Source organism: Rhinopithecus roxellana, chromosome 15 (genome assembly GCF_007565055.1).
Source record: "Rhinopithecus roxellana isolate Shanxi Qingling chromosome 15, ASM756505v1, whole genome shotgun sequence".
Lineage (NCBI taxonomy): Eukaryota > Metazoa > Chordata > Mammalia > Primates > Cercopithecidae > Rhinopithecus > Rhinopithecus roxellana.
Genome location: NC_044563.1, coordinates 62,614,205 through 62,628,350, shown reverse-complemented (window position 1 = coordinate 62,628,350; position 14,146 = coordinate 62,614,205).

Below are 14,146 nucleotides of genomic sequence, written 5' to 3'. Positions count from 1 at the left end.
GATGGGGTTTCACCATGTTGCCCAAGCTGGTCTCAAGCTCCTGAGCTCAGGCAATCCACCTGCTCGGCCTCCCAAAATGCTGGGATTACAGGTGTGAGTCACTTTGCCCGGCCAGGGTGTCCTTTTCTAAGAGCATGAATCCCTCTCACGAGGATGCTGCCCCATGAGCTAATGACCTCCCAGTGCGCCACCTCCTAATACCATCCCCCTGGGGTGAGGGTTTCCACCTGGGACCTGGGGGAACACAAGCCCTTGGTCCATGGCACCCAGCAGGTACTCAGTAAACATCAGCGCCTATGTTTGTTACGTCTCAGAATCGGACTCACGATGATCCGCTGCACCCAGTGTTTCTCAGAGCCCCAACACCGCTCTTGGGGATGCATTCCAGCTCCTCAGGCCGCCTTCTGCAGTCTCACCTTATTCTTGCTTTCTGGAATTTTTTTTCTAATTTTAAACCAAGCACCACTCATTGATATTTTAAGTATTTTTCCCCCTTGCTTCCCTCCCACCACTTCCAGAAATAATGCAGAGCTGCCAACCCCCTTCCCTGCCTAGTAGCTCAGCCTTCTTTGTGCTGTTAACTCCAGCCTATCCCCAGGGCTGGTGTCAGGGACCAGCACAGCAGCGCAGGGGCCGGGTCAGAGAGAGGAGGCCTGCGGCCCCTGCCAGGTAGAGGTCTAGAGCCCCACTGCAGGCTGCCCCCACCGTTGTTTCTCAGGAGCAGCCCCAGCGCCTTCGGCCTGTGGTGGGTGACGGTCGTGTGTGCAGCAAGCCGGGGAGCCCAGGCTTGGGCTGGTGAGCTCATGCTGGGAAGGTGGACCTTCCTGGGGGCTGGGGCTTACTCCCATGCAGGAGTACCTGTGTATTCCCTGAAGCAGGGAGCCAGAGCTGAGAGAAAGAGGGGGAGGCCTGGCTCTGATGTCTAGACTGGCCTGTGCTGTTTCAGTAGCTGTGAGACAGGAGCCATGGGGAAGCTGAGGGACCAGCACCACCGACAAGAAGAAACAGCCCCTCCTCCCGACAAACGCTGGCCTGTGTGCACTGCTCAGGATCTGGAGCTGGAAGGCCTCCGCCGATGTTCTGACTCTGCTGTGGCCTCTGGATGCATCTCTAGCAGGGATGCCGGGTGGGGATCCCGTGTGCCTGGTGTAAACTCTGGTGGGCCTGCCCTCTTTTCAGAGCCAACACTGCATAGACTGTGGTCTTGGCAGGCCAGTAACCTCTCTGGGCCTCCCTTTTCTTGTCTGTATACAATAAGTAGAACAATATTCGACTGAATTTGATAGTGTGAGTGACAGGGCAGTATCCTCATAAATTTTCCCATCCTATTCATTTCATTTGTTCGTGCATTCATTCACTGGCAGCCCACACAATGCTGGGTTACACACTGAGGATTCAACTAGGAACAAGACAGGTGATTGCTTGCTGTTGTGAAGTTTACATTCTGGGGGACGCAATGGTAAACAAATGCATGAGACAGCGAATACTCTGTGTGGGTGGAGAGCCACTGTGTTGTGCTGGAGAAACTTGTGTTTGCCACTCGTGCCGTTAAACCGGACTCACTGCTGCCTCCCACGCCCCGTGCCTAGGGCCCGGATTGACGGCTCTGAGGACTCCACGGCTGATCATTCTTGGGGTCTCTTTAGCTAACGTCCTGCTGCTAGGAGGATGTCTGGTGCGGAGTCAGCCCCATGTGGGGTCCTCTGGAGAGAAATTTGCCCTGAAAACCAGTAAGATGTGATTGTTCAGAGCAGGAAATTTGCTGTCAGAGCACCGCTGTGCACTAACTGCATGACCGTGGGCAAGTTCCTCAACCTTCTGAAGCCTCGGTTTTCCTATCTGCAAACTAGAGATGAGGACGCCTAACTTCGCAGTATGTGTGAAGCGCTCGGCAAGGCCTCCGACGGTAGTCAGCGCTCCACAGACGTTACTCCTGTGGCTGTACCATTATTATTATTGGTAGAAAGCGAGCAGTTTTAATAATATGCTTTTTTTCTCCCTTAAGTTGATGTTAGGGTTCATTTGTTGTATTGTACAGTCTATGAGTTTGGAGAAATTTGTAGTGATGTGTACTCACCTCGACAGTATCGTACAGAATAGTTCCACTCACCTAAAAATCCTCCATGCTCTGCCTATCCGCCCCTCCCTGCCTGTAACCCTTGGAAACCACTGATCTTGTTCCTGTCTCTGTAGCTTTTCTTCTCCAGAATGTCATAGAGTTGGAAACCTTTCTCCGGCTGCTCCACACAGGGCCCCTCGAGTGAGTGAGCTGTGGCCAGGCTCAGTCTCCATTCATAGCTCCATCTAGCGTCACTGGTCTGTGATTCCTCTCCACAAAGGTACTGATTACTTCAATTCAGGCTTCATACTCAGGCATTTAGAGGAAGTTTCAGATGCAAAGCTGTTTACAGATTCAACCTTTCTTGAGTCTGAACTCTGAATGTAAAAAATACATTTGCATAAATATATGAGTGCTTTAAAAGGCAGGCACAGGTTCCATTAAACACTCAGCTCCCTGCCTGCTGCAAGTGTGCTGGGGTGGCGGATCCCTGGTGTGTACAGCGCAGGTGGCTCCTCCCCCGGGCATTGCCATGGGGGTGAGCGGGACACATCTCGGGATGAGATTGGCTGTGCTTCCTCATCACAATCTCCTCAGACCCAAGCTGTCTCCCAGACGGTAAATCACTTCTGTGATTCGCCCTACCCCCACCACAATCTCGCTCCTTATACAAAGTCTCCCTGACTCACTCCTGTCTACACCTGCAGTAGAAGATGCCTCTGTGCACCTCCTCATGTCTCCCCAGCCCTGCCTGCCTCCCAGTCCCACAGACCCCTGCTGTGCTCGGCTGACACTGGCCAGTCTGCTGCCCTTGGCTCTGAGACACTGCTGTGTGGTCTGCCCAGTGTCTCCTCCTGGCTTGCTGGGCCTCCCTGGCTGTTGCTGTGAAGCCGTGCCCATTGGTTGCTTTGCTGGGGCTCTGGCCTCTCTGCCTCCTTTCAGACTTGCATGAGTTGCCGTGGCCCAAGGGGGGCCTGCCATGGAGGTCTGCCCACTCTCCGTAGGGCCAACTAGACAAACAGACCTGAGGGTGTGGGACAGAAAGGAGTTACATTCCTTTCACCCTCCCCTCCCACAGACCGTGTCACAGTTTGATTTCATAGAGCACAGCCCATAGGAGGAAATCTGTGGACGTGAATAGATGAAGTTGCAGAGTAATGGACCACCTTCTCCATGGCTCACCACGAAGAAGAGGCCAGGGCAGGAAGAGAAGTATTTGTCATTCTTCTCTCCTCCATCTCCCATTTATTTCACACTCGTATCAGGATTGCATCTACTAAATAAAGCCCAAGTCTAAACCCTCATATCCGGCTCTACTTTTTAGGGGAACTGGGCGGCATGAATTGTATCGGAGAGGTTCTTGAAAGCCAGCTCTCAGGGTGAGATTTTGGAACTGGATGAGCAGCTTGTGAAGGGCAATTGGAGCCACATGGATGATTGGTGTCAGAGGTGGTCACCCTGGGCAGGCTGGGCCCTGGCTCGGTTTCCCTGGGAAGCAGAGAGCTCAAGACCCAGCGTTGAGTGCAAGTAGTTTTATGTTTCATGTTTGAGATGATAGCAGGAAGATGGAGTGATGAGGAAGGGAGATTAAGAAAGACCTGAAGAAAAGCCAGAGTCAATGTGTGTTACTGAGGGAACTGCCATGAGAAAAAGTGACTAAAGTTTGCCGAGACCTCTGATAATTTTTCACATACAGATTACTGGGATGGACATTTGGTCACTGAGGCCCATCTCACATTGTCTGAAATTTGTCTCCAGGGACATTAACTCCCACAGCTTCTACACCACTGGTCCTTGGGCCGGTGATCCAGGTGAGAGCTTGGTCGGCACCACACAACAGGACCTCCAGGCCCGAGTCCATAGGCTGGAAGAAGCTGAGGCACAGAAGGAGGCTTGGTGGGGAAGGAGGGCCCTGAGGAAGAATGAGGGAGGATCTGACACACGCTGCTTGAAGTAGGGCATTTCCACCGAGAACCTGACCTTGCCTGTAGTTGTCCATCTCGGGCAGCTCTGAAACCAGAGCTGGGTCGAAGACATGCTGTGGGAGACCAGAGACATCTGCCACAGTCTGTGCTTTCCTCATTCAACTGGGCTGTGTCATGGGCCATATCCCTATTAAATCACCCTCCTGGCCCGTGTACAAACAAACTGGATTGGCAGCTGATGGATAATATCACAAGCTTAACTAGGGGGAAGCTCCAGGCACAGCTACTCCTCTGAGTGGCGTTCTTACTGGAGTTAATGAATGCACCGCTCATCATCTCACTGCCTCCCTGCTCGAATTTGTCTTCCCTTGTCCTGCTTTGTGATCCTTGAGCTTGGCGCTGCGGCCCTGCCTCCCCTCCAGTGGGTGCAATGCTATGCTTTTTCAGTAGTTGACTCTGGAGGGAAGTTACAAGGTACAGCCGAGGTTGAGCCCTCTATTCCTGGTTCCTGTGCGCTCTTTTTCCTACTGCAGCATGGCTGGCATCCTGGAGTCCCGGGGTGCCCAGTGAGCTGGCCTGGTGTGTCAGAGGGTGTCTTTCCATGGACCATCTCTGCCCTGCCAGCACCTCAGGGGACTTCTTTTCCACCTGCAGATGAAGCCACAGGTCTGACTGTTCACCTTGGGGCTGAGTGAGCCCTTTTCCTCCTTGGCTGTCTCACTCAGTCCTAGAGGGAGGTAGAACTCCCTGCATTTGCCAAGTCTGTATTCCTTTTAGTTATTTTTCTCTTACCCCTTTTAGCAGTTCACCATGTTACTGTTACTAGTTAGTAATTCTTTACATTAAATTTTCCCTGTTCAAAATACAGAAAGATGGCTTCTGTCTCTTGACAAGACACGTGTACTAAGACACAATCTCTGACTCCTGAGAGGCAACTGCTTATTTGGTGAAATTTTTTTTGCCAATTCTCATAATGAGGAAGGACCCATGGCAGTTTGCTGTTACATAGCAAGGACAGCAGGACGGTTTTACTCTTGTGCACCATAATAGCTCTGCTAACTTTCTTGATCTCTAATCCGAATGCAGTCCTCACGTTCCAGGGCTCATCGTGCCGGTCACATAAAAAACACCACATTTACTGGGCTTGGAGATTAAGAAATGTGCAAATCGTGATATGCGGGTGTGCCAGAAATGAAAGGACAGAATCATGACAGCACATGCACCTGCATGAAATTTTGAGGGTCTAAGGGACTAGGTTACGGTCCGTCTCATTTAAGAAAAAGGACAAATTGCTGCTCCTCACACTTCCTTCAACAACAACAACAACAACAACAACGAAGATGTGCAGCTCTCTCTGGATCTTACGGTGCTCTTCTCTGCATTTGCTAGCACTTTCCTGGTGACAGCAACTTGTGCTGTGGTTTGTGACACTCGCCCTCATTCTTCCAGACCTGCTCTTGCCCTGTTCCTTCTGTGGCTTCTCCACTCCTAACTCTGTGGCCCACCCTGTGATCAGGTGGGCGAGCGTGGCCTCGGGGTTAGATCTGAGCTCTCCGCAGAAGACTCTGGCTTCCTGCAGCTTTGGCTGTTAGCACCTTAGATGCCTGCACTAAAATTCTGCACTCTGGCTCTGGTTCTAGGACTTCTCGTGGCAGGGCTGGTGGGTCTCTGTGAAGGACACTGCATCTGGGCTACTTCTGGAGCTTAGTGCGGGGAGCCCAGCTTCAGCAGGCTCTTGTTGGGCAGGGGGAGGCCCCAGATGGCATCGCCAGCCACCTGCAAGAGTGGGAATTTTTGTGGCTAGAAATCAGAGAGCTGGTGGAGGGCCCACGTTGCAGTTCAGAGTGCACCTGGCACACAAGCCACTGCAAGATGTAGAGGGGAATGAGGACTTGGAGGAAAACAGGAACTGCCTCCAGGGCTGACCGGGAGACACCACAGCCTATGGAATTTCCCAGGTGAGAGAGGGCACTGGGCTCCCACAGGTCACGATGCAGCCAGTCTCATCTAGAAGCTCAGAGGAAGGGTGAACTCAGAATATCTGGTTTCAATAAAAAGTACGAACATTCAGGTCAAATCACTGTTTAAGCCCTTCCAGTCTCAGCTAGGGGGATTTCACGAGCCCTCTTCTCTAGCCAAACTCTGAGGTTCAGACCTGGGGTGAACCCACCTGCAGCTCAGCGACTGGGGTCATTCCAGCCCCTGTCCCCATGGCCTCCCACGGGGAGGGTCACTGTCCCCTGAGCTCTGAGAGCAGCTCTTCTGTGGGACAGCACTTTCTCCCTGGTTGAGTGCGGATTGTGGTCCACCCCGGCAGTGACAGAAGGGTGTGTACCCCAGCAGTGACGGAAGGGTGTGTACCCCAGCAGTGACGGAAGGGTGCGTCCCATGAGAGGAACCAAGGACAGAGAGCAACATTTGGAAAAGTCCACGTGGAGACACCAGGGTGCCTGGCAGGGTCACGGTGGGCCCTGGAGAAGGCTGCGGCTCCCTAGGGAGAGCACTGAGTGGTGCAGGAGTCGAGGGACCAAAAACCAACCCACCCATGACTCACAGGGCCCTGGAAGCAGAACAATGCTGTTTCCTGACTAGCGCCCCAATCCAGACACCTGGGCTGTGTTGGAGAGGACAGAGCTGCCGTCCTGACCTGCTCCAGGCAGAGTGGCTGTGACAAGAGACAGGTCAACTCTTGGCGGAAGGCTCAAGCTCTGAAGCCAGGTAGCCCTCACCTTGTCACTACCTGTGTGACTTTCAGCAGGAGCCACACCCCGTAAGCCTTAGATTCCCAATCTGTGAAATGTTTCACAGGACTGTTGGTGAGGGACGAATGATGTAGAATGTATTGAAGATTTAGCCAGGTGCCTGACACAGAGCGAGTGCTTGGTGAGTGTGAACCATTATTCCAGTTCAAGGGAAAGGCAGGTCAGAGGTCCTGGAGAGAAAGTGCCTGCACCCCAGGTGTCTAAGCTGGCCCTTCCCTCTCCTCCTCCCTACGGGGACAGACTGCTGAGGTGGGAGCAGCCTGGAGTGAGATCCATGCAGCCTGGGACCCACCTGTGCCACTGCCAGCCATCAAATGCCTCCCTATTGCCTTTCACTTGTGCGGTGGGCACTGAGCAGGGGCCTCTGACACACACAGATGGGAGGCTCTGGGCAGCAGGGGCACAGGCACTCCCAGGAGGAGAGGGTCACAGGGACAGGCAGGAAGGAGGGGAATTCCAGAACGCTTGCGAGGGCGATGCTGACCCTGGGGTCCCTGTCTGGAAGGGGAGAAGGTAGTAGCGGGTACCAAGATGGGGTAGCCTCGGGGGCCAGGCGTGGCACTGGCTGGACCACTATACATCAGGGCATGGCCCTGTGCTCTGAGGCAGTTTGCAGAAGCCCCAGGCCTCTGTGCAGCCCCCGAGAGAAATGTTTCCCTAGTGCCCACAGGCCGCTGTTGGGACATAATTCATGAGGTTGACCTGTATTTCCAACAGACACAGTGCAGAACGGCGGTTTGATGGGGGTGGGGAGACCGGGGGCAGCTGTGAGGAAGTGCAGAGGAAGAGAGGAGCCCAGCCTGCCCTCAGGAAGCTCTGGATTCTTGGGGGGAAGGTGCTGTCCTTGTCACCAGCGCTGTGTAGAATGCTGTGGAAGAGAAGACTCACTCGGGAGACCGCTGGACATCCTGGGGAGAAAGCAGGACACTTTGTAACCAGGAGCCTTGGACCCACTACCTACGGCCATGGATCCCTGAACAGGCCTTTTACGCTCTCAATAACTGGCCTCTTTGAGTCTTTTTGGTCCTGCCAGGGCCCCAAGCATTGTTGGGACACTGGGGAGCCCCTTGGCTCTGTGATATTTCATTGGCACACAGGGACGACTGATGACCTGACAGAGAGAAGCCTTCCCATTTGCATTCACGCAAATGAATGTGGGGAAAGGGAAATCCTCGGTTTGGAAACTTAGACCACGAGCGCTTCTCTTTTCCAAGTTTCCTATAACCCATAGAAGTCAGGGCTGAAGTTAGAAGAGCTTCCCGACTTTGCGTTTATTATGATCCTGAACAGCTATTGCCCTCTGCATGCTAGCTTCCTCATCTGTAAAATGGACTCACAAGCTAATTCTGAGGCTCACCTGAAGTGAGAGGGGTGAACGGTGCCTGTAAACTTGAAAGGCCTATGCAGATGGTGCTGCTGGGGGGGTGACAGCATGAGCCTGGTTAGAGTCATCCCTCAGGCCTTCTGCTTCTCCTCAAGCCTCACCACCACTAGTCATAGCCGGAGGCTGCCTGGGTTCATCTTGTGACATCAGAGCAGACACATAAGCCCAGGACGATGCTCCATAGATGCTCCCAAAAGGTGGTCCCTACATGTTGCCATGACCAGAGAACTTTCTGGAAACAGCACCCAAGGCATTGGGTAGCTTTTCTTTCCCACAAATAGCATCTCCAGCTGTGTGGCCCAAAGTCTCCTGAGAATCTCTGCTGCCCAGACCCCTCTTCTGGCTCCTCCTGTCAGCTGCGGGGCAGGCTTGGCAATGCTGGAGAACAACAGGCACCTGCAGACATCAGCAGCGGCTCGGTCTGAGGAGCACTCTGGCTCAGTGCAAATGAGCCCAGTCCCCGGGCTTCTAATATGGCTTCTCCAGCATTCTTTCCAGGAGGCTGGCTCATTTCTCAGTCTCAATCCTGGAATGACAGAAGGTTCTCTCCTCTAAAAATCCACTTTTCTAGGCACTCTGTGTTGAAATCTCAAACTCCTGGAGCCAATCCAAAGGTGAGGCTTCCCGATACACCTGCCCCTTCTGTTTTGAAGGCTGCATTCTAGCCTCTTGGCGGCCTGGGACTTGGTTCATACCTGCATTGCGGCACTTAGGTCCTCTGGCCAGGTGTCACTGCCATCTGGCATGTGGTCGTCTCCTGTACTTGACTGTGACCCCTACGGGATAAGGAGCCTCTTCCTCTTCCTGCCCCTTCCGCAGTGAACCGAGCACTGGGTGGGATGACAGACTCAGGCTTTCAGTCTCTCACTCAATACTCGCAGCACTGCCACTCGTGGTTTGGTATTGAGCAGTAGTTTGTAAACAGTTTCATATGTATTGTTTTATTTAAACTTTCCCGAAATGTCTTCTGCATCAGGGAGACTGCAGGAATGAGAATGACTGTCAGAGTCTTTCCTTCCCAGGTCCCCGTGCAGTGCAGCACATCGGAGACACTGCGGAAGGGCCTATTCAGTGAGTTCTCAAGGTACTATTCTCATTATGGAGGTGGGAAGACGGAAGCTCACGGAGTTTAAATGAGCATTTTAAGGTTTAGTAAATGCTAAAGACCAGACACAAATCCAGGTCCTCTGATCCCAACAGCAACACTTTTTCTGGTGGAGGAGAATCCAAGAAGAACTCCAGTCATTCTGATGCTGAAACTGCGCCCTTCAGCTCCAGCGGTCACGTGAAGACATGATCCTTCCCACCGTGGTTCCTGGCTTCTTCCTCCATTCCAGCTTAAACACTCTTCGTAATGGAGCACGAATCACACAGCCAACACTGGGACTTTCTGACGGGGGCCGTGGCAGCCTGTTGCTCTGAGAGCTGGTTCGCACCTGGGCTGAGATGCGGATTCCTCCTCTCTGCAGGTGGAGACGGGGACTGCCATGGGCCTCCTCAGCTGATCCCCTTCAGGCAGCAAGTAGCAAAGCCATGGAGGGATGCCAGCATGCCCTAGTGCCTTGGCAGTGCTCACACCCTCCACGTATGCATGCCACGAACGAGAGGGGGCTGGGCAACACCCTCTGCCCCACTCCCGTACCCAGAGCACAGGCACCCTCTCTCCTGCTCGCCTGAACAGCTCCTGCTTTGAGAAAGCTTTTCCTAAACAGGTCACACGGAGTTTTCCTGGTTGTCTCTCTGGCACCCAGGCTTTCTTAACAAAACCTCCCTATTCCCTTATCTTCTGTCCCCCAGGTCACTGGAGGACACTCCCCTGCACTCAAGTCACCAAATCCCACAGAAGGTTAGAGAAGAGGGGGCGGCTTTGCAGTGAGGCAGACCTGCCTTCAGATTCCAGCTTTGGTTCAAATGACCAGCCGTGTGCCCTGGGGCAAGCCATTCATTTAGTTTTTGTTCATCTACTTTCTCCTCTGTAAAATGAGGATGGACTTGAATAAAAACATGCCCGTGAAGTATTTAATAAAGAGCTGGTACGGGGTAATCACTCACTACATAGTCACTACTTACCGGTCACTTTCTGTTCCCTTCATGACTTTAGATGGCACGTCTGGAAGCCCCCATGACAACATCTGACACAATGCAACAAGAATGTAGTGCTGTCTAAAAAACAACGCTGCAAACCAGCCACAAACTACGCTCTCATCCGGACGATTTGAACAACCTGGTTACATGGAAGTTTAATTTCTTCCTGGCTAAATCTAGAATGTGGGAAATTCTGCAGAAATAAATGACCTAGTTTCTTGAACAGAATAAACTGTGTGGGAAGAGGGGAATGCAGGTGTGGCAGGTGTAAAGAAAGCAGCCGGTGTGTGCAGGCCCTGGATGAAACCTGATTGAAACACAGTGGTGGTAAGAAGTTCCCTCTCCCTGCTTTTTTGAAAATGTCAAGAAATTTGAGCATAAGCCAAGTATTAGTTTAATTGTTAGAAATCTTGTTAGATATAATTGTAGAATTATAGTTATGGGCTAAATATGTTTATTTATTAAAAATACACGAGGAAGTACCTTCAGGTAAAATTGTAATGCCTGGATTTGCTAGAAAATCTCTGAGGAGAGATCTGAGGGTGGGGAGATGAAAGAAGTCAGGCATGAGCAGATGCTCGGGAGCTGGGGGAAGGGTACAGAGGCTGACCTGGAGCATTCTTCACTCTTCTTTCTACTTTCATGTAATGTGGATGTTTCTAGAATGACATAAGTATAAAAGTAAACAAAAGCTCCCACTAACCTGACTGTGTCTGGGTTTCCAAGATTGCCTGTTTCAGCTCAGCTGCCTGCGTTCTGGGGAGGGCTCCTCTCCAGCTGAGGGATCAGAGGGGATTGGCTCCCCTCACATGCACAGGGCACCCTTTCCGCAGCAGTACCTGCTGCCCTGGCACTCAGGCCTCTGCCTTACACCCTCTCTGCCATGCCAGACACGCAGGACCCTGGGCCGGTGACCTAACCCCTCTGCACCTCGGAGCCTCCCTGTCAAACTGGGCATGGGGATGTCAAGCCCCTACGTTTGTGTCTGCTGCATAAGAAGCATTCCAAAAGCATTGCTCGGCCCCTCTCCCAGGCTCTGTTCTCTCCCGGTCTATCTAAACCTCAGATGGCTACAGAAGTCCGGCACTCCGTGAGCCTGTCAGGGGTGCTGATGGCCCCAGTGAGGCAGACCCGGCAGTCTGGGGTGAGGAAGGCAGCTCCAAGCCCAGTCACCTCTCCCTTCCTGTGCCTATCTGTGAGCTAGAGCTTCAAGCAGCTCCAAATACACTCGAGAGCTCCTGGCTATGCAACATTGATATCTTGGCCTCGAAGGGGGAAATTTGAGCCAACTTAATATCTTCCTTGAAGAATCTGCTAATTTTGATGCCAGGAGCACTTCACCAGCTGTCGATAGCTCCAGTGAGAAATGAACCAGAAGAGACGCGTTTGACCTGCTGTGGATTCAGACCCAGCCACACTCGTGGGACCTGGGAGACAGGCACGTGGGTGGGCATGTTGTCAGCAGAGGCTGGCTTCAGACTGAGGCTGAACAAATACAGGAGCCCAGATCAGGTGGCCTTGGCCCTTGTAGGCGATGGTGAGAATACTGATTTATATTAAGAGGAGTGAAAGATTTGGAGAGTAAACAATTCAGATTTTCACCATCAAATGATAAGAACTGAACTTCTGCGTTTAAGTGGTGATAATTAGGTCACTGCAAAATTAACAAAACGAATAAGTTTGTATCTGGGAGACTTCTGAAGACAGCAGTGTCCAGCTGGGTAACAGAGTGGGTTACGCCCACACAGCCCGCCACTCTGTCGGGGGAGCAGCCCTCTTTGGAACAGCCTAGGAAGAGGATGCAGGCCTTCCCCATCAGCCCAGCAGCTGATGGCTCAGTGGGTTTAGATAGGGGCAGTAAGCTCCTCACCCTCTTGCGCGGTGTCTACGAAGGGCGGCTTCGTTCCTGCGCAGTGTCTACGAAGGGTGGCTTCGTTCCTGATGCCCAGAGGCCTAGTTGGTCACGGCAGGTGGATGAGTCCCGTCACTCCGCTGAGGCCTGAGGCAGGATTGTTGCAGCACCTTCTCGTTTCCCCTGTTCCCTCCGCTATCCCAGGCAGGTCCCGGCGAAAGACGTCCTTGGCCAGCCGGCTGTTGGGATGGGGTTTTGCCCAACTCCTGGCCACAGGGGGACTTTCTCCTTATCTGCAGCCCAAGCCAATCGTCTCTTCCTCTGTCCTTAAGGGGTTTGGGGAATAGCTGGTCCTCTCCCACCCTCGAATGGATCAAATGTTATTGATCTCATGTGTCACCATCCAGGGTAGGTTTCTGTGACCTGCATCCAACTCCAGGCAGACGCTGCTCCTCGTCTCCCAGACCCCACAGGCATTTTCCTCCATGTGCACTCTCGGAGGCTGTGGTGGTGGGTGTGTGTAAAGAGTCTGCACCCCTTCTGTGTCAACCTCATCACCAATTAAGTAAAGCTTGGCATCCTCAGAGGAAAGATTTTATTATAAATTCCTAACATATTTAGAAATATCAGCATCATCATTATAATGCATTATTCAGTTAGTTAAATGTGCTTTAAAAAAACACCATGAAATATATCTTCATCGAATAGGCATCTGTTGTTTCTTGCAAATGATTAGCTGTCACTGAATCATCAATTTTTTATTTTATTGTGTGTCTAAGGCTATTTGTTCTAATTAAGGCCCACGCGTGGTGCCAAGCAGGCTGGCCTGACTCTGGAAGAGGCTCCAGTCCTGCTTTGTCTAACAATCTTGTATGTGCTGGACTGGCAACCCCAGGAGTGACAGGAGTCAGGATTGTGGGACAGGCATGTCAGGGGTGTGTGAGCTCAACCCCACCCCGACAGGAAGGTTTCTGTCTACCAGGACCCATAGCCCTGTGTGCCTGAGTCCCACTCTCCCCTCCCCACCTGTTGTGCCTCTGACACCCAAGAAAGGAGGCTGCAGAGAGAGCCCTGGCAGCTCCTGTCCTGCTCTGCCAGGCAGGCCACCCAGGGGACAGTGGCAAGCCCTGTGGTGGGCAGCCTGGGTTCTGGGTCAGGTGGGAGCTGGGACTGCAGGGAGCAAGAGCCAGGAAGGAGGCAGTTCCTGGAAAGAGATGCAGCCTCACTCCGGGCCTCCACTCCTGGGCTCCAGGTGCAGACATGGAGGGGTGGTGCTGGGGAGATGGAGATGGGGAGAACAATGAAGTTTTATTAAGAGGTCACTATGTAATGAGAGGGATTTATAGAGAACAAGGCAAAGAAAATTAAGAGTGAACGTGACGATGAGCTGAGACAAGGGGCTTTATGGTTTTCCCTCTGGCCACGTCACGTCTACCCAGCATGAAAGATGGGAAGAAAAAGCAGAAATGGAGTCATCCCTTTCACAGAGTGATCTGCAGCCAGCACTTCTCACAGGGGGTTGATGTTGGCTTCATACTATACACTCACGCTTTCCCTCTCCCTAAGCATCCGCCACCCACCCTCCCAGCACAGGTCCCTCCAGTGAGACATCCCCCGTCTCCCTCATCCAATAGCCACTTCCTTTTCGCACTCACAGATCGCAATGTTGTTGAGCTGTGTGTTTGTGTGCGTGCCTGCATGTGTGTGTGAAGAGAGCAGAGACAGAGAATACACTTTATCTACTGTGGGATCCCTGCTCTCAGGGATGCCGTGCTCCAAGGCACAGGATCCTGCCTGGTGCACCCCATGTGAGGAGAGTGACTCCCATCCAGCTGCTTTGAGGATGAAGCGGAGGAATGAGTGCAGTGATGACTCAGGCCGCCAGCCTGTGATTTCCATGTCCCGTTCACGCTTGGTGCTGGGGGAGGTCTTGCAGGATGAGTGTTAACATGGCTCCCCACCTCCTAGTTGTTCGTCTGCGGGAGTCGCTGCGAGCATGAGCACTTCAAGGCATTTCTGTTCTGCCCCAGTTAGGGACATGAGGCAAACACAGGCCTTTGGTTTTTCCAGGATTGATAT